Genomic DNA, 26824 nt, shown 5'->3' with positions numbered 1-26824 from the left:
TGGTTCAGAATATCGCTAATGTGGACATAATAGTCGAATTGTTTTATATTCTGGCTCGGTTTTCTTGGAAAATTTGTAATTGCTGTGATAATTGAGACACATGGGAGCAAACTGTAAAGTTTTTTGGTTAAACGATATTTATGACCAAAAACAAAGAGAATGTTGCAAGTTAAGCGCAGTGTAAGTCATTTGGGTTCAAGATTTTTGGCGGGTTTATAGGTTTTTTGAACTTTAAACATTCATAAAGCAATTTTATTTTGTAAGATATTCATTTTATTAGTCTCCTTGAATTAAGTGGCCTAGTTTATTATGATACTAATTATCTAAATGAATTTATCTAGCAATTGTTTCATTAAAATGTCATATTATCATTTTAAGTCACATTGTACTTATTAATGATCAAATCCCAAAACACATACACGCCTGTAATGTGAACTGCACGTAAAAGTCACCATACATGAAAGTACCCAATGCACGTACATTTCGAATTCAAACCTCCTAAACATATTCTTCAGCACAGTGGTCCAAAAACAAAGCTGTTAGACAAAATCGGGAGCCACATCACACACTGGAATATTCTCGCATATTTGTAAAATTGCTTTTCAAACGAGGAGCGCATGCACTCGCCGGTGTTTTCCGCGGTGCAAGCCAAGTAAGGTACGTTTACTAATGTTTGATGTTATGTCTTCCTTTGCGGTGTGTTTTAGCGATATTTATAAGAAGTCTAACATCTTTTATTATTATGGCGGAACGATAGTTACTTACTGTCTGTTTCAATAGTGCGTTGGGCTAAATAATTGTCTTTACCTTCTTGCCCTCACTGACAATTACTTTAGTAAAAATTGGTCTGTAATAAATAATAGAAAAAAATGCATAATATGTTTTATCTAATTTTAGTTCACAATATTGATTTTCAGAACGTGTAATTACTAGTAGTCAATTACGAACTAAAAATAAAAAAAAATGGATATTAAAAGATATAATTGTTTTAGTCACATTTTTTTATTTTAAGCATACTAAACTACAATGGGGTAATCAATACTAGGAATATTAATTACCTCAAGAAAAATCCTGCTCCCTTAGAAAGTCTAAAACACATGTAACAACAGTCTACAACATCGAACTTCACAATCACCTCGTCTACATCCGACAAGCTATTGTAAACACACCTTTATCCAGGCGATAGGATATAAATATTTCATGAGACAGCTAGCAAATACACTTTCATATTTCATTTCTGAATTTCCATAGAGCGCACGTTTGCACTTTGCTCCCGTCGTTTGATTTTACTGAGAAGCTTTTTTCTTCTAATACCGAGAAAAGACCAGTGGGTGGTTGTTTTTGGAATTATTAGGTAAAAATATAAGTCAGTTCTGTTAGTTTTAGTAAAGTCTGGCGATAGGCTGCTGCTTAGTAAGTTTTAAAGTCTTTGATTTTTTAAAAGGCAATTTTTATACATAGAAATATTTTTCCTTCCCAATTACATGCGAACAAAAACTAATTACAGCCTGACCCAGACCAGAAAATGATGTAGTTAATATTATTAATAAAAAAAAATACTCGATGTGATAAAATCCAACCCAACTCATGGTTATACGTGGTTTCTTGACGCCATAACTTAGCTTGAAATAATTGAGTGGAGATTGCAAAAACGTCAATTTTTGTAGTTTAAAACAGATAACATAAGAGCACCAAAAATAATATGCATAAACCAATAACTACTCAAAAGCAAATACATTCAAAAATATGTAAAGTAACAGAACGCAAGGTGTGAACAGATAGCATAAGACACTTGAGTCAGTGATAATTTAAAATGCAAGTGTTTCAGATAGTGGAGACTGTCCGAATGACTTACTCCTGCTGTTCCTTAAAATTATATAACACTATTTTATTATAAATATATTTTCACTTTGTATCAAAATGTATACGCCTAATAGTGTCTTTAAACACCTGTTTTTCGGTAGTATTTTTCAAGTACCTACATACTTATACTGTTTCATTAAATTTATTGGATAGTTGACTGGATTAAAGAAATATATTAAACTTGTACTTTTAAAAGGTCCATCTAAAATGCTTACGCTGTGCATTTTTTTTCGTATCGATGATGAAATTTTAATTATTGCAGACTGAAACATTTTATTAGACACTCCTCTGATACTAACGAAAATAAGAAACAGTGACGTCACTATGTCATATGTAAAGTCGAACACAAGCCGTGAACAGAAAGCACAAGACACTCGAGTCAGTGACAATTTAAAATGCAAGTGTTTCAGATAGTGGCGACTGTCCGAATGACTTACCGGTGTCGTTCCTAACACTATCGCTAACGTTTCTGTAGATGCGTCTGCTATTCTTTTACTGCTGTATTTGTTGAAAGTATTTGCTGTTTAAATCATATAAAAATGTGTCTGTTCTTGTTAACTTGAGTTTTATACCTAATAATAATATAAGCTATTTATGAGTTTATGCTTCTCCGCTTATTAATAAAATATCACCCTTTGACAATATTTTAAGACCTAGGTTGGGCCGACCTGGGCATCGAACCTATGACCTCGTGATAGGCATAACACATACTAAAGTCGTCTATCAATGCGCATACAACATAAGAATGTAGGTAAGTACAGTAAAATATTGAATAAAATATATTTGACACTGCCACATCATAAGATTCTCTTCAAATTTGATAGTTTACTTCAAAATGTCTTATTTAGTAACAACAACATACACTTTTTCTCACCAAACAAAGGTGTTACTTTACCAACAAAATATAGTTTTTCCTATCTTCATAAACCTGTCCTATAACATAGCTTAACGTCGCTTCAAGTGCCATTGTGTACAGTCAGACACGCGCGGTTCACGTCCCTATGACATTTATATATCTCAGATTTACTTATTTACTAAGCTTTTCCGTGCTATGGATGGTTCAGTAAAAGTTGGTTACCGTGATTGCTAGTGAAAAACGGTCTTAAGACCATGACAATGACCACTAACAATACGTAAATACATACCTGTTTCATTGCTATGAAAATATACACAACAATTTTTTTTGTTAATTTGGGTCAGGCTTTTCTGAATATCTGTGTTACGGTTGGATTCTTTACATGTACCTTTATATGTACATATTCTACATAATAGTGTGTATTTAAAATAATTAAGTTTAAGTAAAAAAAAGCATTTATAATACCAAACATGGAACGCATTTTTAATGTATAATAGAATACGGGACCACGGCGAGTGCAACCTGCGCCGAAACGTTAGGCATTTTAAGGTAAAATGCGTGTTCGCGTTAATTCCTTATTCTAATATACATTAAACATGCAACGCGAGAATTTAATGTAGGCATGTTATGGAACGCATTTGCATTACTTTTACAAAAAGCTATCACTTTAAAATCACAATGTCTATTTCAGTTCTCTCACCAACATCAAAGGGGTACTTTTATTGGACATTCCATTTATTCGTGGAGAGAATAATTCCGTAGTCAGTTTCCACGTCAAACTGTCAGGAGTCATAAACAGTGGGTCGAACGCATATCACTACGACTATAATTCGAGGCTCGCTCTCTGCCTGTGACTTTTATTGTTAGTCGGAATGGTGACGCACTACCCACCGGATTATTGTTATGGATAGCTCTGCGGGCTTTTTGTGATTTAGACGTGGCAGGTTTTAGTTTTGTAGAACTGTGGTAACTGGGGTAAAAGATTATTAGGACGAATTTTTGTTAGTGAAGTCAAAAAGTTGGACAGTAATTAGGTTAGTGAATGAAAGTGATATAAGAGGGTGTTACTTGTGCATATGTTATTAACAAGTAACGTTATTTACTTACATATACCAATCTTTCTCTCGAATCAGTCTAAAAAAACCGCATCAAAATTGATTGCGTAGGTTAAAAAATTTTAGCCTGCCTACAGACGTATAGGGACAGACGTGAGAAGCGTTTTTATACTGAGTTGACTGAATCATTAATAATATTACCATTATTTCGACCAATAAAACAATTTATTAACATTCTTAGTCCTATCGTAAAACCAATGTTCATTACTCTCCTTAAATCCAAACATGTATCCAACGTATTTTCACAGATACTAATCCAATTTGCTGGTGCAAATGTCAGTGCACTTCTCAACGGCTGAGATCTGCACGGACTAACATTTGTACTGCCTACTGCCACTTGTTTGTTTGTTTGTATGTTTGTATTCGTGATTTGTGACGTTCATTTGCTGTTAAGTCGTTTAGAAGTTGTTAGTTTTAAGTTGGTTTGTGTTAGGTGAATAAGATGTGGTGAAGATTTTTTGTGATGTTATTTTTGTAGTCGATGCGAACGTAATATTTTTTTTGTAATTAGGTAATTTATATGTTGGAGTAGTCTTTGTTTTACGATTGACAACTTATAAAATAAAATAAAAATATTTATAAGAATACAAATAACTAACTAAAAATGTACATCTAGATCCAAATACTTTAATTATGGAGCATAAACAAAAATGCTTGTGATATTTTAGAATGCACTACCAACTGCTACGAATGTTGTTAGTTGATAAAAAAGGAAAACTACTAATCTTCATTTCCGTTGCAAATAATCTCCTAACAAATCAGTTCGGCCTGGTTTCGAAGTCCATTCAAACAAGAAAAAAGTTCAACAACAAAACAATGACAACCAAGTAACCTAAAACCGAAGTAAGCTCTATCACATGCGAAACACATACAAAAAACACAACTTTGACCCAAATCGGAAGCAACACAAAAGAATTCACAGATTACAAAAGCAAAGAAAAATAAAAATGCCACTTGATTCAGAAACTCACAACAAACTCGTAACAGTCTCGAAATTCTAACAAAAACCAATAAGTTGAGTACCGAATTTAATATTCGGACGTTAGAATTTAATGTCCCACCTTTGGAAGAAATACGAGAAAAGTTGGAGGGAACGCTAGGGGCTGGAGAAAGAAAGTTAGGGTATGAAGGGGGCCTGTTCATTAATCAACCGAATCAGTTTGATTGATAGCGGAAAGATTGTCGCTCATTTTTGCAACGCCCCCTTTCTCCAATGTAATGAATTATACTGAATCGATGGTCGGATTGAAACGTATCTTGATGAAGGTCTTTAGTTAATGGTTGTGGTTTTATTGTGCTGCAACTGTTGGATTAAGATTAATATTGGGAACAGAATGGCTCCATTAGGAGACAGTATTGATGCTTTCAGGGTTTTGTGTTTAATTGAACTTCGATTAAGATTAGTGCACTCGGTTTTAATTGCTATTCGTTTTGAGGGAGATAAGAAACTTCTTCAAAGTCTTTTTGCTATTGCTTATACCTATGGAATGAAATTCTGGGATAAATAAATTATAAATTATTTGAAATATATATCGAAAGAATTTCCCAAAAGGAAAAACGTGTCTGAAAAGATACTTCCACAGTCCTTTAATGTATCACATAATTGAGTATATCTTGTGACTGTTTCACTGAAAACTGTCAACAATTTCCCGGAACAATTACGTTAAGGTGGAACCCATTAACTAACCCCAATATTCTTGGAAGTAAGTAGGTGTAACTTTTACATTACTTGTCGGTATCGAACTGGCAAACTTGTCATTCAAAAGCGTAAGCCGAAGCCGCGAAACCAGCGGTGCGTCTCCCATGTAAGCCCAAATAAACGATCCCTTTCTTCCCTTCGTTCGGGAGCCGAAGGTGACAGTTATCTCGCTGTCTCCCCGCCAATAGTTCCGCGCCGTCAACCTACTGCGGAGAATGGAAATATATGGGAAAATGATGCGAGGTAAAACGCTGCAGTTCGTGGAAAGTTCTCTGATATAAATAACAAATTTTCTAAAAAAAAACGATAGAAAATGGGTTACTATTCGGGAAAACAACCAAATATATATATTATATATTCGCTTAGCCTTTGTTCCAAACTATGTTGGAGTCGGCTTCCAGTCTCACCGGATGCAGCTGGATACCAGTGTTTTACATGGAGCGACTGCCTATCTGACCTCCACAACCCAGTTACTTGGGTATTAACACGATACCTTTCGGTAAGACTGGTTGTCAGACTTTCAAGCTTCTGACTACTGTTAACGACTGTCAAAGATCTTCGAAAATGACAGCCGGGACCCACAATTTAACGTGCCTTCCGAAACACGGAGGAACTCGATATGTATAAGATGGTCACCCATCCACGGAACAACCTCGGCAAGCGTAGCTTAACCTCAGAGATCGATCCGTGCGGCTGTTGTAAACTAAGCCACGAGCTCCTCCGAGAGGGAAAACAACCAAATATCTATATCCAAAAATGTGATTCTTTATCTTAACAATATCGTTGATTGTAGAATCCCAACACATACTTTTGAATCCTAAATGATAGCTGAATAAAGGGCTTTAAAACTTCTGTCAAGGTTAAGTCTGCTTATGTCCATTCGCATTCAGGCTGTGACTATGCATAAACCGAACTTGGTACCGGAATCCAACATGCTTCATGTTACTTATTTTTGTCAATATACATTAATAAATCGAAAGGTACTTGGGTCAAATATGGCCAGCCGAAAAATATGGCCACAGACCATGTTCCTTACCTTGAACATGTTTCACTTTAACCGACACTTGGCGACTAGGAGGCGCTGGAAGGCTGGACAGATACGCTGTTCGGATACATGTGACACCAGCGACAATTTATGTTCATGTAACAATACATCGTGTTCCAAACACGAAGTAAGGGTTTGTGGCCACATTTTAAATATACGATATATTTTACATATACGAGTTAAAGATTTTTTTCGCGTATTCAGCTGGCCAGTCTCAATTCCCAAGCCGTACAACAGAAACCACCCTACATACAAATACCGGTAGCTACGGCTGCTCATTAGCCGGAGTTTGATTCAGTCACCCCACCCCGTACCAATCAATACTGAACCGGATCAGATGCGGGTTTTTATACGGAACACTTTGATTCCACTTTCTTGTTACGTTTTATGTAAGCCTCTCAAGTTTGAGGTAAATGTCACGGAGATTTGGATTGAGGATTAAAATGAGTAAAATAGGAATAATATTATATTTTAAATGAGATTTTGTGTCTATTTTTTAGATGATATCTTGAGACGGGAATAGATGGAATGCTATTTCCTTTCTAAATGACACTAACGTTGAACTGTAAGGTTTATAAAATCGGTTTTTGAATCTAAATAATACTGTTGTAAAGTAACAAAATACACGTGGTATAAAACCATAGAAATCTTACGGCGTCCATGGCGTAGTTGTTAAGGTGGTCGCCAAGCCACTACCAATGTGTCGAGAGTTCGTGGGTTTGATTCCCACACGGCACAAATACATATTTGAGTGATCCATGAGTAGTTGTTTCGGATCCGGTTGTATTTGGTGTTGTAATGTTTCCCGCGACACAAGAGCAATACATAGGCGGGAGTTGTCTTTAAAAAAAACCACTGTAATAAAATAAATAATATAATTACTAAGTGGTTTAACACTGCCAAGAAAATTATTCAATCAATTTTTATGGGAAAATATCCAAAAAATATACGAATATTTTTAAACTCTATCACCACATAAGCCATTTAAACGTCGATCATAAACATCGGAACGTCAAAACCAAAAACCTATTTCAATCATAATTTTCGTTCTAAAAATACAATTTGCCATAACGTAGCACACATCCTATTGTCAAACAAGGCCACAGAACGGTGACGTAACCACAGTACCTCGCAAATTGAATACATGATCGTTTTATTTGACCCCAAACCCAGATCTAGGTATTCTGATGAGATACAAAGATAAAGGTATTAGAGATTTATCGTTAACCCAGAATTTGTGTGAAAATTAAAGGTTTTCTTCTATTTGCGTGCGAATAATCCTTTTTCGACTAATATTAGGTCACGGTAAAAAGATTCGTTATAATCATCATCGAGTTTTGTAAACCCTGCATTTACTGCCAATTGTTCTTGTTCTGTGCCGCTCGACACCGAGCTATTGAGTACCTTCGTTAACAACTATCTGATAGCAACTATTCTGCATAGTGGTTTTGCTAGAATAATGATCATTAATTCGTCACGTTTGTAACCAATGTATTGAACAGTGGCTATCAATCTGACGAGCTTAAAACTAAGATACACAAAACGAAAAATCCTTAGTTTAAAGTAGTGTAATATCAGTTTGGCAACTTTTATTTTTCACTGAATACCCGTACACCAAAAAGTAGTCGCATTCCCTCGTTTAAATAGCAATCCTGAGTGACAATCGTTCCCTTTCTATTTTGCTAGTATAAGTTGTGCAAGTCTGTACTCTAAGTCTACTACAGTTACAATTTATGTCTTAAATAAGATTCATCTGGATAAACTTTTCGTGGCCTGAACATCTTGGAGCGATGAATAAAAGAGGTGATCGACAAGATAAAAAGAAAGTTAACGATCGTTACATATTTAACCTGGCCTTTATTTATTTATGTTAACGTTTAGTAGATGTGGCCTCAATAGACTGTTCACTTACTTAATATTGATGTCGATAATCGGCTCGATTGGTCTGGTTTTCAAAGATAGAATTATTGTTCCACGTACTGCAGTAGTGACTGTTTCGCACTAGTCCTAGAAATTACAGTCAGATAAGTTTTACTACCGTCACGAGTAGCGAAAAGCTCTCATATAGGTTTTAATACCTATATAAATGCGAGAACATTATTTATCTTTTAATTTTCGATGAACGTGGACTATATACATCCAAATCTGCAATTTTATTACGACTTATGAAAAAAGAAACTATTTAATTCATTTCTCCATTTCATCCACAATATTAGAAATAACTAATATATTTAAGTGCTATAAACACACACATAGAGCAGCACACACACGACATACACACACATGCAAAACGTCAAATCAAAAACAAATCGCAAACTACGAATCTAACTCGCATTTCAATTGAATCGAGATCCCATAGTAGTGTTCCCAGGGTTGTCTCATATTCAAATCAGCTTGATTCATTTGTGGTCATGCATGGAATACCGCAGACCGCTGAAATGAATGATTAGGGCAAAATAATGTATTGTCAGTTTCAGTGTTTGGTCGGGATTAATTAATGTAATGTTTGAATAAAGATTTTATCTTATTTTGATTGATAGATGATTTTTGGGGGGAATATTTTTGATTGCTTTGTTGCGGTGAGAATAACAATGATAACGTGTTTTCTGCTTTAGTTGAACAAAAAAAAATGCTGGTGACTAAAGTCTAAACAGTTCTTGGAATAATTTGATGCTATTTTTATCAGGAAAATTGTATTTGAAAGCAAAATTACTCGTTTCAGTATTTTCTCGACATTAAATTCGTTACCGTGTACCTAAGACATCATAACAAAATGTAAGTCTAACGCTATTTTCTTCTAACAAAAAGAGAGTAATAAATTTCTTTGACAAAAACGCGGATATGAATATCAAAAATCCTACTACCCGCATTTGAGTGGCTATTATTCAAATATTTTAAGTAATGCTCCACCAAATTGGGCTATTTAACTGCCGGCAAGTAAAACTTCTGTCATAAAGATATCCAAGACGGTCGATTCAATCAAACAACTTGAAGGAATCGTAAAAAATTTAGTATAATATTTTTATATCCGAATTTTGATGTTTCTTTAAACTGAAAAGGAGTTGATTACAGAGATGAATACCTTAGTTAAAAATTCAAAAGTTTTTTTCGAGAGTTTAAATTTTACGAAAGTTAAATGTGACTGAAATATTTTTGAGAGTGGTTTTGAGCGTTCATTTAAATACAGACAGCTGTTGAAGTGATTCGGATATCGGGTTTTATTGAATTATTTGTTGATGAGCAAATAGTTTATATGATTACCCTGGCGTTAACGGTCATTCACCAAAGTTCGACATTCGCGAACGTGAACTTTTAGTCAGAATAAGTAATAAATAAATTGAAAGAGTTGAAACTTCGAACTGTCGGTAAAGTCGTTGATGGTGACGTTTATATATATTCTAATTAAGCAAAATAAATGTTTTACAAAAAATTAATCCGTTTCTACTCTCTCTCGCTCACAGCGATAGTTAGATTAGACTATGTGATTACGTAAAATATCAATGCAGTAGTACCATCCACTATTCAAAATTAATTTGATCGCAATCTCACACGTGACAGCCCTACCACCAACACTGAGCAACGATTAGGGAAGATGAATTACGATGAATCACCGACTAGGGTTGCCGCACACATCTATTATCAACCAGTCATAATGGATGTGCCGCATCTCGCCTTAACGCCAATAATCGACGATTAGCCGATTACGTTTACTCGTTATACTAATGGAGGTTCGATTCCCAAGTCGAAAGAAAATGTGGTAAAAATATTGGAGTTTGAAAAGTAGGTCATGCTGTAATAATGATGTATGTTCAGTGTGGTGGAACTTACTGATTTTATGTTTTATTTTATACTGTGGCTGTGGTTTGGATATTAAAATTGAATTTCCGTATGTTAATTTAGTAGCTACATTATTTTGTTAACTGATTATGTGGTTGAAGTGATAATGGCCACGAAATATGGTAATAAATTACATCATATATTATAAATGCGAAAATCTGTTTGTCTGCTATATTTTAACTGCTAAACCACTAAAATTTTGCATGAATTAATTTCAGTTTGGCCTAAAACATAGGTTCCTTTATTCCAAAAATCAGTAACTGGAAACAAATTTTTATTTACTTAAATTAAATATACAAGTGGAATCTCGCCCCTGAGCTAGCGTAAAACAGGGTAGGCGTAGAAGCTCGCGCCACAAGGAGACAACGCTTGGCAGCCACATCAGTCAGCCTGTGTCCACGATCGATGCAATTCGATCGAAACGTCATGTAAACAAATTAGGCATCCTAACCTTTAATTTTCAATCGTGTTTAAGACCTGTTACATTATAATATTATGTGTATAAGTCGCAAGAGTTTAAAATCGTTAAAAAAAGCTATGAGCTTTCAGTTTAAAAATCTAAAAGTTCTTTTTGTATTTTTGTATTTTCACGGATGTATAAGTATATTTAGTATTGCGAACTGCCTACTCCTTAAAGAACTGTATAAACCTCCAACTACCTTCTTTAAAACAGTTTAATAGCAGTTTTGTAAAACAAGTGACATGACAAAAGACTTACGTAAGCTACTTAACGTCTTACAGTTACCTGTCAGGATTCACAAGAAGTTTGTTCTAAACTTCAAGCTGAACGACATTTACTTAAATCTTTTGAGCCTTGTCACTGATTGGGTTCACGGATTTATGGATTTTATGAACGTTATAGAATTTGTAGAAGTTATATCGTTGGTTTTAAACTTTGTTTCGTGAAAGATCTTGGCGGGATTCTTGGGAATGTGTATATATAAGATGTATGGATCTGAATGAGACAAGGGAAGATTGTAAGCATCGTACTAAGTGGCGTTTTTTAGTTTCTGCCTACCTCTATGGGAATAAGGCGTGATATTATGTATACAAGTATAAGTCATAATCTATACTATCTATACTAATATTAAAAAGCTGAAGAGTTTGTTTGTTTGTTTGAACGCGCTAATCTCAGGTACTTCTGTTCCGATTTGAAAAATTCCTTCAGTGTTAGATAGCCCATTTATCGAGGAAGGTTATAGGCTATATATCATCACGCTATGACCAATAGGAGCAGAGTACGAGTAAAAATTGTTACAAAAACGGGGAAAATTTGACGCATTCTCTCTTATGTTGCAAGCGAAGATGCGCGAGTCAGCTAGTATAAATTATTTTTGCTGTTTTCAATTTTTAATAAATTAAAATACACTTGTAATACTTGCCCTCTTGCTGTATTCTCCGGTTAATCGAGGTATCGCAACATATTTGCTCCCAAGCACAAAAACAAACAACATTTGTATGACGTGACAAAATTTATAGAGCATAACATATCTTCTATTCATGACAAAAACAATTATAATATAGGTAGCAACACATATCATATAAATGCAAATCGACAAAACCAAGCGTTTCTTGTTACAGAAACTCGATTATATTAATACCAATGTACTAGCTTTCCTTTTATCTAGAGAAAAATATCCATTAGAATGAGAGGTCCTTGAAATAAATAGGCCCCTGAGATATTAAAAAATATTATTTATTGCTCGCTGCCTTGGGAAAATATGGAATGGAATTGTTCGTTTTTGTTTGTTTTATTGAGAATAGTATTTGTAGATAACTTTACTGTTGTTATTATTTATTCTACGGCCAGTTTTGATACACTTATCAGCCGATAGTGAGAGTCAAAATAAGGGTGAATTGAATATTTTTGTTTAGTTAAACTTTCGAGAACTTTATTAAGGCATAACTTTTAGAGACTGTCTCTGTGGTCTGAGCCGTAGTGTTGACGACTGTCGATGACGACGTTTCGTGTTCAATCCTGGGTCGGACTGTGCTATTGGTATTTTTCTAATTTATACCTACCTTAATATTTTCGACAGAAATTTGTAATTTGGTAAACGTGCCCGATAAAATAATATGGCCATAGGCTCATTCCCTGTTAAATGGGTCTAACCTTATAAGCGAAGAATCTACACCTTTGGGTATAACTCCGATGTTAGTCTATAACTTTTAGAGCGCAGTGGAAAATCAACCATTTGCGAGTTCTGAAAAAAGATCTTTTCTTTTTTGTTTGTGGCCACCACAAGGGCAGAAACTCGGTGTTCGACAGTCACTAGTGGCCAGTGACAAGCACTAGGCAATATTTTTCGAGCGTTTTTGTAGAGCCACGCCGCAGTGAAGTTCACTGAACATGTGTATGTAGGTGGTGTGGAACACTTGCTTTATGTTCATGCTATGCGTTGTAGCAGTATACCTATTGGAAAGTAGCTATTCAAGTTCTAAATATTATTTTCCTTCATTTTATAAACTTTGCACAAAGTATTAAAAATAGTCATAAAAGTCTAACTTATTTTAAATTACTGGTTTTTTTTTGTTGGAGGTTTGGCGGCCTATTCAGAAATTATTATAAGATGGCTTTCTATGGTCCCGGAAATAATGTATACGACTACTGTTCACGAAGTCTCGGCGTGGTTGCTTGGATTTAGCAAAATGGTCTTAAACTTTTTATAGAATATTCTTAGCTAGAACGTGCTAACTTGTAATTGAAAAAATGCTAAAATTATGGAAGTATCGTAAAGTAGAGTAAGTAAGTAAAACCGGAAGTAAACTCACGTTCTAACAATCAATTAGTATTTACACAAACCCTAACATTTTCTAAACACAACACTCACTATTTACTCAACAATCTAAAGCAAGATTAATCAATTACAATAACAAGAGAATCGGACATCCGTTCTAATTGATTCGCTGACCAACGTTTATGTAACTCACCCCAATTTAGTTATCGAGAGGGCCCAAGTTTGTTTCCTTGATAGTTCGGGCCCTTACAAAAACAATGGATCACTGAATATTATATTTGCTATCAATAACGGACAAGGGGTGAATAGAGAAATGTTTTTGGTTAGTACTGTAACTTGAGTTGATGTTTTGTACTATTTTCTGTAAATAAAAAAAGACTTATTTAAAATATTAAAGGCGTTAAGACTCCTTTCAATTGATTGCTATTCAAACGCAAGGATGGAGAAAAAAAAAATCAACATTAAATAAACAAATCCATCATCGAAATGGTGTTCAGCCCAGTCAACTCAACTTAATTAGAGAGATTTGCAGAAAAATCTAGAATTACAACGCGTTTTTTTTACATTTGGTACTACTGATTGCTGAGATTTAGTACTAGAATGTACTATAGTAATAGTTCCTACGGAGCTCAGTATAGGCGCTAATCAGATTTTAATACAACATTCCTCGAAAGCTAGCTTGTCGATACTCGATAGTTTAGAGAATCATGCCACTACTTTGATTGTCATCTAATAAAACAAAACCTTATTAAAATCCTTTCATAAACCCACTATAAAACAGCAATAGAATCTAACCACAACTAAAGGAATCCCTATAATTTAAAATAGCATATAAACCATGGAGGGTGAAGCTATCAGACATTCCAATTAAAGTTGCCGTGACGGACCGTGGCTGAATAATTAATACTGCACTGCGTACCTGCGTGAATTCCTTTTTACTGTAGATTGTTTAATATTTATGCTGCTGATAAGTACTTGTTAAACTGTGTGTAGGAAGAAAAGGAATGTAAGGTGATTGTTGAAATATTTTCTGTGATAAAATTAATTACTTTAGTTTTAGTTTGTAATGTTAACATTTGTTGTCAAAAAATATTGTTCAAGATAAGTAAAATTATACGAAAACTATTTGCGAACTTATGTAGTGTTATTTTACCTTAAATTTGAAAATAATCAAATGGTAACAGTTTAAAAACAAATGACCCATTGAATTCTGCCCGCTTTAACATTAGCTTAAGTCTTCAATACCTTCGAATTGTGCGGTAAATAAACTTTACGCGAATTGAAAATTGTGGACAACGCGGCCAGGATCCGTACGAGACTCGGCAAGACCCGTACGTTTACGTGGACCCAAACCTTTAACCCTTTTCGTCTCAATTTTGTTCTACATCTTTATGTAAGTGCACTACTTTATTTTGAGATAGAATTCGTATAAAGCTGCTAGTATTTTTAAGTTTCTATTTTAGTTCTTGGGTGGTGATTTGTTATTTAAATGAAGAAAATTAATAGTGTCATCAATATTCTTAACATTTTCCTTTTTTGGTAGACTACAAACTGTATTCATACTATTCATGCAAAAACTAAAATATGTCATCCGCTACATTTTTAGTACATAAAACTTTCAATAACACCCTATAATTTTCATGCCAAATTATAAATTACCGGGAACTTTCTACTTCTATTTACAAACTGCAAGACTTGGCAAGACTAGTTACCGAAATGAAAGTATACTTCATAAGTAGGTTTGTCTACATAATAAGCAATTTAAGACTTTGATCCTTCTCTTCATTTGCTTTAACAACAGCTCAAAACCCGCATAACATATCCAAACACATTAACACTTGAAAAACGCATTCGTGCAAATTTTATCAGTTTTAAAACCCAGCATTTTCACCGTCAAATATCCAAGCAAAGGTACTATTAGATAAATCGTGTGGAGCTTGTAACCGCGTCAGCGTTTGAATGCGAACGTTGTGGAGTACTCGTGATTTGAATCGGCGTCTGTCAACCGAGTGGATTTAAAAGTGAAATGCTGCTCAAGCGGTTTTTATTTGAGGAAAGAATGTTAGGATTAGTAGCTTTGATGTACGTTTTGTTTGTGAATTTTTGGATTTGGTTTTGGGTTTGATTACTGTTGCAGTCTTTACTTTTCTATTTATTTATAGATCACAACATACTTCCAGTATCAATATCGTAAATATTCCGTCGTGCATCGGTTTGAATATAATAAATATAAAGCTTTAAGATTCCTTCACAATTTCACTGCTTTGCATAAGCTCTTAAATCTGCTTATATTCAAATTTGAAAAAATAATATATTAAGACACTGCAGCTGCTAGAAAGTCCATTTTTGGCACGGTGTTATGTTTTTTTACTATTATTCGTGACTTTGATAGTGTACAATCATTGCCTTAGATGAGACTAAAATAAATACACAATATTATTTTTGTGTTGTTTCAGGAATGGAGCCTGAAAACAAGGTAAGTTCTTGCGCATTTATAATTAACACTCAGTAAACGTGTAATCTTCTACCTTTTCGCTTGTATAAATAATCCCTACCAATACTTCTAAGTAAGAATTAAAACAATATCTTAATGCGCCTAAGTTTTAGTTAAGCGGAGATTTCACGATCAATTTCGGAGGAAAGCCTAAACGAATGTTACGTAACTTAATTAAGTAGAACTTTTATAATTCAAAGTTAAATTTGAAAGTTTGAGTAATGGGAACGAACTTTCAACGTTTAGAACTTGGTACTAGGCTTCTTGTGCCTAAATGCCTTTTATTTTGTGCCTAGAGTCCACAGTTGGACATTATTACTACGGTCTATAGACCGTTTTTATGTAAACTAAGTATAATTTAAGTTTAGGTTTTTTTTTAATTGATAACAGATAATAATGTCCAGTAGTAGAAGCATAGTAATTTAAATCAATTTGTAATAATTATTATGATCAGTAGATAAAAATATACCACATTTTTTTATATTTTATCCATTAACATAAAATGTATTCAATAAAACATATTCATATTCGTTAAATTATTTTGTTAAACGAAATACACACCACTGAATATTTTTAACCTCGAGTTTATTATAAAGAAAAACATCAGTATTCACCTCTTATTAATTTAAGAGATGCAAAAGCATTTCAGATAATACACGAACTCTAAATAATAAATATTAAATGAAGCGCATTGTGTCTTTCCAACGAAATCCGGTCCGTCAGTCGTTTTAATATTAATTTTATTGTGAAGAACGATTAATAAACTGTGTTATTAATAATGTGATACATTATAAACATTTTTTTTACTCCGCGAAGAATTTAAAAAATATTTTATATTCAGTTAATATTTTCTGTGTTTATTCTTAATTCTCTACATTATAAAACGTAAAATTGTCCTTTTTGTGCTTTATTATTTATGTGGTCACTTTTATTCACATTGCGATATAATAACACAGAGAAGTAATATGTATTTATAATACTACTACTTTCTTCTGTTGCTTTTTTGCGTTTGAGTATTTATATACCCACATAGCATAAGAAGTATATAAATAAGCATAAGACTGTCACCCAGCTCGTTACATTATATGTGCGGTGCTCAAATATGTCATAGATATAAGTATAGTATTATAATAATTACATTTTAGATACTTATGTTTGTTAAGTAGGTAGGTATTAATTTTTAGTTTTATATATATGTTAAGAGCGTATTCTCGCCAACAAGCTTGAAAGCTTGGCGAGTAAAATTATCTGTTACCACATATTATGTAAAAATACTTTTATTTCAATAAAAAAAAAAAACAAAATATTGCAACATATTTATATACTTTGCACCTTGCTCTACCATTAAATACAAGCTGAATTTTGCTTGAATGATATGACTTCTATTGTAAATACTTTTTTATATTCAAAACTATTAAATAATATGAAACATAATAATATGCTTCGAATAAATCTCATGATGCAATCCATATTTTATTATATTATAAATGTGAATGTGTTTGCCCATGTTTCCCGTATAATTATTTACGACATTAATTTCACAATTAGTGTAACAACTGGCAGGTTGAAAGAAAGTTTAAAAAAAAAACATAGATTATTTTATTTAGCAGACGAAGTAACAGGCACGGTCGTATGTCCAATGGCAATCAGACTACACCACTGTTTAATTTTAGAAAATATTTAGATTATTATAAATTTTACCTTGCTGTTCAATTTATTCATGTAAAGGAAGGTTCATATCTGACGGAACATGCGTCGCGTATTATCGGTCGCGTAACGCCAGAACAGACAAATGTATAGAAAAGCACTTGACCGTTCACACTCAACCGATGATGCGTCGTTGTGAATCCCATACTATTTAGGTCTACGCCCGACGCATCTTCCGTCAGATGTGAACCGTCCCTAAGAGCTCTAATGTTTATTAATAAAATCAAATATTTTAAGCTTTTATATTGAAAATTTAGAAAATTTGGAAAATTTGGCTTCATTTTATATTGAACATGTAATTTGAGAATCGTACACATGTTGTAACGAACTCTGATTGTATTTCAGCATTAATAATGCTGCAAATAATATCAAATGGTTTTTAGTTTTGTACTAACGAATTTTAGTAATGAACTGCATAAAAAATATGTGAACAAATAAATTAATTTTAAGTTTGGTTAAATGAATCAGTCATTACTCTATATGTATATTAGGTACTATATCTCACTCGACTATATTCCTTTCTATACTTTTAAAGTTCATGATAGGGTTTCCAACACATCCGTTTAAGTCGTGAAATCTATATAAAACAAATAATAGCCTAATGTTTTGCCAATCGTCAAACTTAAGAACGGGTCAAACAATTCAATTTATTGTTTCCGTAAAACTGTTTTTAAGAAAAACGCAAAGATAATTTCGTGAGCGGATCTTTCATATTATTTAAGACAGATAACTTCAAAATTAAGTCAACTGTTTTCAATTTAATCCATATTTTGATTTGAATATGGGACAACGTATATATGTGTAAATATTTTTCTCACGACTGTTCTCATTTACATAACACCTCTACGTTGTTGTGTTATATACACCTTACATAGTATTTATATATTATAAAGTATACATTTTATTTCATTATACTACCTCAATGTGGGTATATACACACTCTGCTCGAAAATAACAAGATAATATTATTACAAAAATAGGTCACAAAATTCAGTTCAGAATAAAATCTTATCTAAAGTCCTTGCTCTGAATATTACGTAGTTCTTTTATAATTTACTATCTCTAACCCGCGACTTCGTCCACGTAGACTATAGTTTTATGGCTTACTGCCTGCATCGTTCCTGGTCCCATTTTCCGGGATAAAAAACTTGCTTAGCCTAGCTTAGTTAAGCCTTTTCTCAGTTCTCAAACTATCTTTGAACAAATATACAAATTTGAACCTCCTAGCGTAGGTTTATCTTTTACTTTGAAAGAGGCTTCTATGTATTTACTGCAACTTAACAACAAACACTTGTACAACATAAATAATATCACGCCTACAGGTCCTGGGGCCTTTCCCACAAGGGTAGGCAGAGATCAAACATCAGAGAAGTTGTACAAGTTAATCAAAATTCAAAATATCCTTTATTACGTAAACTTTTCACAAAGTATTTGAATTAGTCAGTATATTGTATTTTTGTCCGTTTCGAGAAAGCTGGTTGCTCGTGAGAAGAAACGGCAAGAAACTCACGGCTTGCCTTTTTTTAAATATTTATTTAAAGTAAACACTTTCCTCATTATTTGATTTATTTCAATATTCATCTAAATAGTTTCAGTAGTTTAGGCATAAAGTAAAGACACAGAGTAACTTTCGAATTTATAATATTAGTAGATATTTTGATCACAATTTGAGGATTTTCATAAAAAGCTGAGACAAAAGATGATTTGTCAAATGGCTGGGGGCGTTTGGTTATAATTAACGACGCCACGATGAGGTTTCTTTCACACCGTGGCGGCCGCGCGGTGCACCAAATATGCGAGATGGCGGCTTTTGGGACTGCGTATCACACCGTTACGTAACAATTTAGATAAGTGAATATTTTATTTTAAATAAAGTTGGTATTTTATGAATAATTCTTATATATAATTAAAGTCGTAACATTAATGTTCGTAGACGAATTAGAGTAAATGTTGTTGAAAATGTATTTACAAGAAAGGGAAAACTAGGTATTGAATTACAAAACACGCATGTCAAAACTTTATATATTGCAAAATAACAGTCGATACGATACAGTTAATTCATTATGTAAATAATTAGTAAATAGGTAATCAGTAATTAACGCGTATCTCGTAAAATATGCTTAGGCTTTTGCTTAAATTCTAGGACACAATTTGGAGCAAATTTTAGTCAAGATATCTATACTTCTATACTAATATTATAAAGCTGAAGAGTTTGTTTGTTTGTTTGATTGTTTGTTTGTTTGTTTGTTTGTTTGAACGCGCTTATCTCGGAAACTACTGGTCCGATTTGAAAAATTCTTTCGGTGTTAGATAGCCTATTTATCGAGGAAGGCTATAGGCTATATAACATCACGCTACGGTCATTAGGGAGTAGCAACGAAAAATGTTACAAACACGGGGAAAATTTTGACTCATTCTCTTAGGTGACGCAAGCGAAGTTGCGCGGGTCAGCTAGTAACTAATAATTATATAAACGTGTCACTAAAATGATACGAGATTATATCAAAACTGTTTAATCATTCTCTCAAGCATTGTTGCTATGTTAAAATGTAGTACAAATATAACGTAATCTTCGAAAACATTTGCCACGGCTCCGTGGACGCGCAAATAAGATACATATTCATAAGTTTACAGTATTTTGTCAGCGTTGCTATGTCATATTAAGTTATTAAAAGCTTATAATAAATATACGTGAAAGTAAAATGAAGAGGGTTTTTTTCTGTCGATTTTTAAGCGCTTGACGATAGTTGCTTTATTGGTCTAGTACAGGGGTACCCAAACTTTTCTTAAACCGGGACCACTTTTATATTATTATTGTTAGCAGGAACCACTATGTAATTACGAGTAATGGTAGTAGTATATTAAAAATAAAGTGTAATAATAATCAATAATGAAAATTTTTAAATCATTCGCGGACCATATTTTTACTTCCACGGACGACTGGATAGTGCTGGTTGGGAGCCACTGGTCTAGTAGATGTGTTTGATTTATATAACGATTTTAGGATATACTTAACTTCGGTTTATATAATCAAAAAAAATATAACACGAATTTTTCCATTAGAGAGGTAAAGACCCAATAAAAAAATTGGTATGTAGGTAGATGTTATGACTAAAGCATCTGCTAAAAAGGGATGTTGAAATTCTGCCTCCAAGGGGATAAAGATATAATAGGGAATGAAGTTTGTATGAAAATTCTGTCCTAAGTCACAAACCACGCGGATGAAGTCGCGGGCAATAGCTAGTTACCTCTATATAAAGTTAGGAAGAAAGTTTATCAGTCAAAGACACACTTAGGAACGATAAAAAAGAAAATAAGCATTAACAATTTTATAACAGCGGTATTCGTAAGCGTAAATTAAGGAATTACGGTGTGATAGTGTTCCTTGTTCGTTATAACACTACACAGCTCGGGACGGAAATGAGCAATATTTTTGATATGCATTCAGGAAATATGCATGAATGAATTTTGAACGTTCTCTATGCAAATTAAAAACGCTTCTGACTATGAAAATTAGGTATCTGAGCCAATTATGCTTGCAGTTATATTTATTTAAACTATATTTTTACTTGCAAGTAAGTATTTTGTATTTTTTGGTAGATGCTTTTGAAGGAAATTTTTTTTTTTTGGTTATGAAAACGGTGCAGCATAATAATATTTTTCTCAATAGTAATATTTTTATGACGTAATTGTATATATTATACTTCAACTAATTTCTTTCTAAGGCATTCTTACTCTAAATAGAACTCACAATACTTTTATACTCTTTCATAAAGCCCTACACATAGTACAGGCACATTCAAGTACAGATGAACAAAAAGCATGCAGTTGAGGTTATAAATGCATATTTTTTAAGTCTCTATTTTCTCCAGCCGTCTGTATACGCGCATGCTTACATATGTATGTGAGCGTCGGTGCCAGCATGCATATGCAAGCGTATATTCTTGCCTGCATATGCGTGTACTATATAGTGTTATATTGTAGATTTAGTCTGAAGTGCGATTATTAATACAGCCTATAAGTTTATAGCAAATACATTTCAAGTCTTGGACATATCTAGTTTCAAATATTAGTTTGTCTTAAGCTCTGTCTCGAAACTTATCGAGTTTGAGTTATTGCGTTTGCTATATTGATTGCAAAAGGCGTTTCGGCAATTTATTAAAACTTGTTTGAACTATTAATTGTAAATTAAACAAAGTACGTGAGAATACATTTCATTGTTGTTTATTAATTTTAGTTAGTTTAAGTTTTAAAATGTTTTATGATGGCCTCTTTGCGGTTGATTACTTATTGCTATTAAAATCATAATAATAATTACTTTTTGTGTGGAACTCAAAATATTCTACAAAATAAAAGATACTGTTCTTGTTGTGACGCAGTCGAGTAGTCACGACATAATTTTTGACAACTAACTAAGAAATTAAGGCCTGGTTTCACCGCGTAGCGATAGTGTATCAGGTGAAATTTTGACACTTATTTTCTTACATTTGCCGTCACAGTATCCATGGTAAAAGTTACCCTATCCTTATCCATAAAATGTAAAACTGGGCATAAGTATTTCGAAAGTAAATGAATGACTTTTACAAAAAACATATCCTATAGAGGTAATTACAACACTTTTCAAAATTCAAGTTTTTAAAACGTACTCGCACACTGCGGTGTAACAAAACTCTCGCGGCGCCCAAACAATGGCACTTGCTAGCTTACCCCTAGATTACCGCGCTATGCCATTGTGTTATTCACAAAAATACGCGCTTATATGCCAACTAATGTATTTTTGTTGCCGTTATGTTGTTATATACGATGCTCAACTCTGCAGGGGAAATGGAATGTTGGGAGTTTTAAAGGAAAAATCGGCGCAGATTTAGTAATAGTATACACTACTTTTAACAGTGTTGTTATTTTATATTCTTGTTAGTTATTTCAGTGGCATTAACTAACACTAACATATTTTTTTTAACTATTTTAATTAGTAAACAATTCATGCAAACTAATAACATATCTTATTTGACAACTATTGTACGTCAAATTGATAATCACTATTCAGTACATTGCTGCTTTGATGTGTTAGTCGCTATAGTCTAGAGGAGAACACAATATACAGCATAGCGCCATTCAAATAATTGTCAACTTAAATATGTCATAGCTACCTATTGCAATGTTCTTCCATTTATCGCATTTATCGCTTAATCTGTTTAGCTGTAAAAAAGTTAGATACCTGCAAACAAAAACGAGTCTATACATTTTCTCTACTCATATTGCCTCGAAACTCGAAATATATCTTTCAAAGAAATAATATTTTTGACCTCTAAAAAAGAAGGTTCTTATTTGATGCCTATTTGTGTATGTCTGTCTGTGGCACCGTAGCACCTTGATAAATAAACAGATTTTGATGCGGTTTTTTGCCTTCTGTTTTTTTTTTTCAAAATCAACATTTACTGAAATATTATCTTTAATTACACCATAACACCATAGAAACAGAAAATTACGCATCTTACCCGCAGTAGGTATCAACATTTATATATAAAAGAAATAAAAAAGATATATAGTTTATAGCGCGGCTTACGACGCAACTAATGTAAAGTGCACTGCGCGAGCAAATAAATAAAGCCGCTGTACGGCTTACGGTTCCTCTTACTTTAAAATAACGTATAACCGTTAAAGCTAAAATAAAAAGAAATGTTCTTCTAACGTATACTGAATATTTATGATATTTTATCGAATATATCGCTAATATTTTACTTTGGCATTTTAAATGGCGAAATGTATTTTATACAGCTCTGCTTTTTACTCAAGCATAACGTCTGATGTTATATAATATGTACCTATGTATATCCAGTCTATTGTTGTCCCAGGTCATAATATCTCATTTTAAAAGAATTCTGGAATTTGCACCTATAGATGTTTACAATTTTTACATTTTTAAAAGTGTCACCAAAATGTTGCAACAAGAGTCTGCGATGCAGGTTATTGAAGAGTAAAGATTTTAAGATTGGTTATACTTTGCTATTCACACCATTGCCATTGGGACATTGCGCTCTCATCTCGCAAACCTATTGCCATATGCCAACTGTGTGACATCAATCAAAAATCTTTTTTGGAAGCACCCAATAACACTTTAGTGAACACTGAAATCAAACCTAAAGCGTTCGCAATTATCAGTTGCCTACACTACCTAAGACCGCACGTTTTCACGTTAAAAACTGAAATTCACTCAGACGACTCCATTTGGTAAAATAAACAGGTTTGCGTAACACACATCATAAAACAACGCTACATAAAGCCTCTAACTCACTAGAGTGTAACGGACGTGACGATCCTTTTATACCGCTACGAGTGCTGACTGAATTATGTTGTTGAAATAATCTCGTGGTTTTTGTTTCGTCTTTGTGTTAATGCTTTTTAGAAATTGTATATTATTTTGTAACTACACGATTTTTTTTAGATACTAATAAATAAATGGTAAAAGTGGATATACGTCAGGTAATCAGATTAATCAAATTATTAAAATGAATGGTGTAGTTGGTGGCGTAGTGGTTGCTGCTACTGAGCTTGACGGTCGTGGGTTTTATGCCCAAGCATCAAAATAAAATCATAATTAATGTTTTTTGTTATAGAAGTTTTGAGTAACTGTACTTTGTTTATTAGTAAGAGGTACCCCGAGAAAAGTCAATGGGTCGGTACAGTCGACTTTATAAAAAACATGGTAAACTATTTTTCAAATCTATAACGAAATGATTCCCTGAAAGATTTACCAGTTTACCAGGACACATTATCAAAATAGTAAATGTATCAAAAACTCAATGAAACAAATAAATACCCTTTTCATGATAAAGTTATTACTGATAAAATATTTAAAACCCTGAGCCCACTGCACCGTAACAAATTGGCAGCTGCTTAATTGTCAGTTCAGTTGTTTTAATAGTTGTTCCGGAAAATCCTGGAACAAATTACACATAATATTTTAATTAATCGTATCGAACGCATGAACACATAATTTTGCTGTTTAAACGATAATAAATTATATGGGTCATACAGACGCGATTGATGGAAGATATTAATATTAATGACCCATGGTTTCAAACCCATTTATTAAGTATTTGAGATATGAATCGATTTAGTATATTTAAAACGTAGACTGAGATATATTTTTTTCGAAGGCAGTAATAAAGATTGGTTTCTTATATAATATATTAAAATTTTAACTTCAAAATAGCATTTGCTAGTGTTTGCTTGTATCAAAAAGCTTATATGAAATGTAAAAAAAGTCCGGCAATTGTTTATCAATTGTGTAAAAGTTAAAACAATGATCAACTTTTTTAAAAAGCGTTGTGTTTTATGTTTTTCAAAATAATATAATAAAATTGATTGTCTTTCATTTGTATAAGGTCCTATTTTTTTTGTGGGCTTTTATTATTTACCCAAGAATATTTACAAGTTACACATATAAATAAACTAAATTGTATTATTTAATGAATATATACAAAATCTTAATATTAAAAATAGAAAGGTAGAGTGCCTTATGCGTCGAAGTACTCTTCCGCATCGCTGTCTATACGATTTCATTTTCTCTTCGGCTTATAACTTCAGTCACTTTTGGTCTTTGCTTTTCGGCAATTCTTATACGCTATCGCTTTACAAATGCGTACCAGAATCAACAATAGTCGGTACTGTACATTTATAAATCATCAAAATGATTGATATTCCCTTATCCTTCATACACAATCAGTAACCAATACATCCAGACAATAGTTCCATCGTACTAGCGTTTAATAGGAATCCGCAGCTCAATCACTTTCGTTATCGTATGAATAATCTGCGGTAGACATGCAATATCGAAGGGTATGTATGAATATTGTATGGTTTATGAGCTCTCCATACATGTGGTACTTTTGCTATGGAGTTCTTCGTAGGTAAAGATGTAAATGTTTATTTGTTAGGTTACTATGTTACTTGTATATAGTGATTGATGACAATAATTTAGAAAACGTTTTGCTCAGTAGTTAACCTAGTCACTGTAGTATAAGTTATTGTCATTGTTTAGAATATTGTAGTTTCGGTTTTCGTGTAAAATATTTAAAATTTTCTTTCCAAAACAACTCATTTTTAGTACACGGATTACCTAAAAAAATGTACACATGTAAATAACTTAAAAATTAATTCAATTTAATTCCGAAAATACTGTGAAGATTTTGGTTAAAAACATTTTGGTTGCTTAGAATTAATGCTAACTCAGTTAATTGCTAAAACAGGACTGTCAATCCTGTTTCGATTAACCTTTAACCCTTATCCCGCCTACTTGAAGGCGAACAATCTATTTTTGTTTAACACACATTATGTTAATTCTTCATTTAATATGTTAATCTTACACCGCAGTGGGCGTGAACCTTTACTGTCCCGGCGCCCTAACTATTCCAATTTCGGCAACTTTCGGATTATTTCGACAACTTTCGGATTTCCGATCGCCTTTAGTGATAGAGTTAAAATAAACTACTTCAAAAAGTGATCATGTTGAGAATTAATTAGAAGAATTTTGTTAATTTAAGCCCTTTTTTGAAGCCTAAGTTCTAAACATAGTGTAGGCATTTGAGGAATTTACTCACAGGCTCGTATTAATAGTCAGGTATCAACTTGGAACCTATAATGATCTCCAACCAATAATTAAGTGGACTGGTCTCGATGTACAAAACACTGTAAGTATATGTTATTTTTATACTGGAGTACGTATTCGACAAATGATCTAATCGTTTAGTCATATTGTCAGTTTGCTAGCAGAAGATCTGTAACGCGACTTTCCACAGTTGATAGTTTGTTGACAATAGTTGACAGCTATTAGGAAATCACCCGTCTGTACCTACTTCAGTCACTAATCAGTAGTGCGATTCTGTACAGTCGGTACTGTCGAGTATCGAAAGTTTGACATTTAGAATGTGCTGCCAAAATAGTTCCTGCAACGCCCATCAGAGGCGCTGATCAGAGTTTCATACAAAATTTCTCAATGACAAGCCGGTTTTCGGTAGTCGATAAAAGTAGACGATCGAGCTACAGTTACTGCTATTATAAGTTATTCTTACATAGTCCGACTTGAAATCAACTAATGTCAATTTCAAAAAACTTCGTTCTAATATTAAATCGTTTTGTCTTACTTTATTCGCTTTAATAATGTGGGTAAATTCTTGCGCTATAAAACCTAGATTAAACCAAGAACAAAATAACATTTTACATTAGAAAAGTCTCAGTACTAATCTGTTCGCGTCCACGACAAATAGCTTCGAGGTAATCTTGATCGAATTGTACCACGAGTTTCACGTCTTAAACGAGAAAAATACGCTTTAATTCCACTACTTTATTGTTAGAATACTTTTAGATTTGTTTGATAAGCCCCATTTTATGGGCTTAAGATATATTTTTGAGATTATCATTTTCTATTTTTACTAAATTGATAAAGATCTGCAGTTTTTTTTGTCGTC

At 33.1% G+C, this 26824-nt stretch overlaps 1 protein-coding gene across 1 annotated transcript in view; it reads left to right on the top strand.

Annotated features, from left to right (window-relative positions):
- Positions 1–26824, top strand: part of kek2 (leucine-rich repeat, immunoglobulin-like domain-containing kekkon 2 protein) — a 313905-nt gene that overhangs the window by 112239 nt on the left and 174842 nt on the right. Inside the window, exon 3 of the mRNA XM_076118553.1 lies at positions 15610–15629. The gene's annotated coding sequence lies outside the window, so the exon portion shown is untranslated. The remainder of the gene's footprint in view (positions 1–15609; positions 15630–26824) is intronic.

This window comes from Anticarsia gemmatalis, chromosome 9 (genome assembly GCF_050436995.1).
Source record: "Anticarsia gemmatalis isolate Benzon Research Colony breed Stoneville strain chromosome 9, ilAntGemm2 primary, whole genome shotgun sequence".
NCBI lineage: Eukaryota > Metazoa > Arthropoda > Insecta > Lepidoptera > Erebidae > Anticarsia > Anticarsia gemmatalis.
This window is presented reverse-complemented; position numbering and strand designations above follow the sequence as displayed.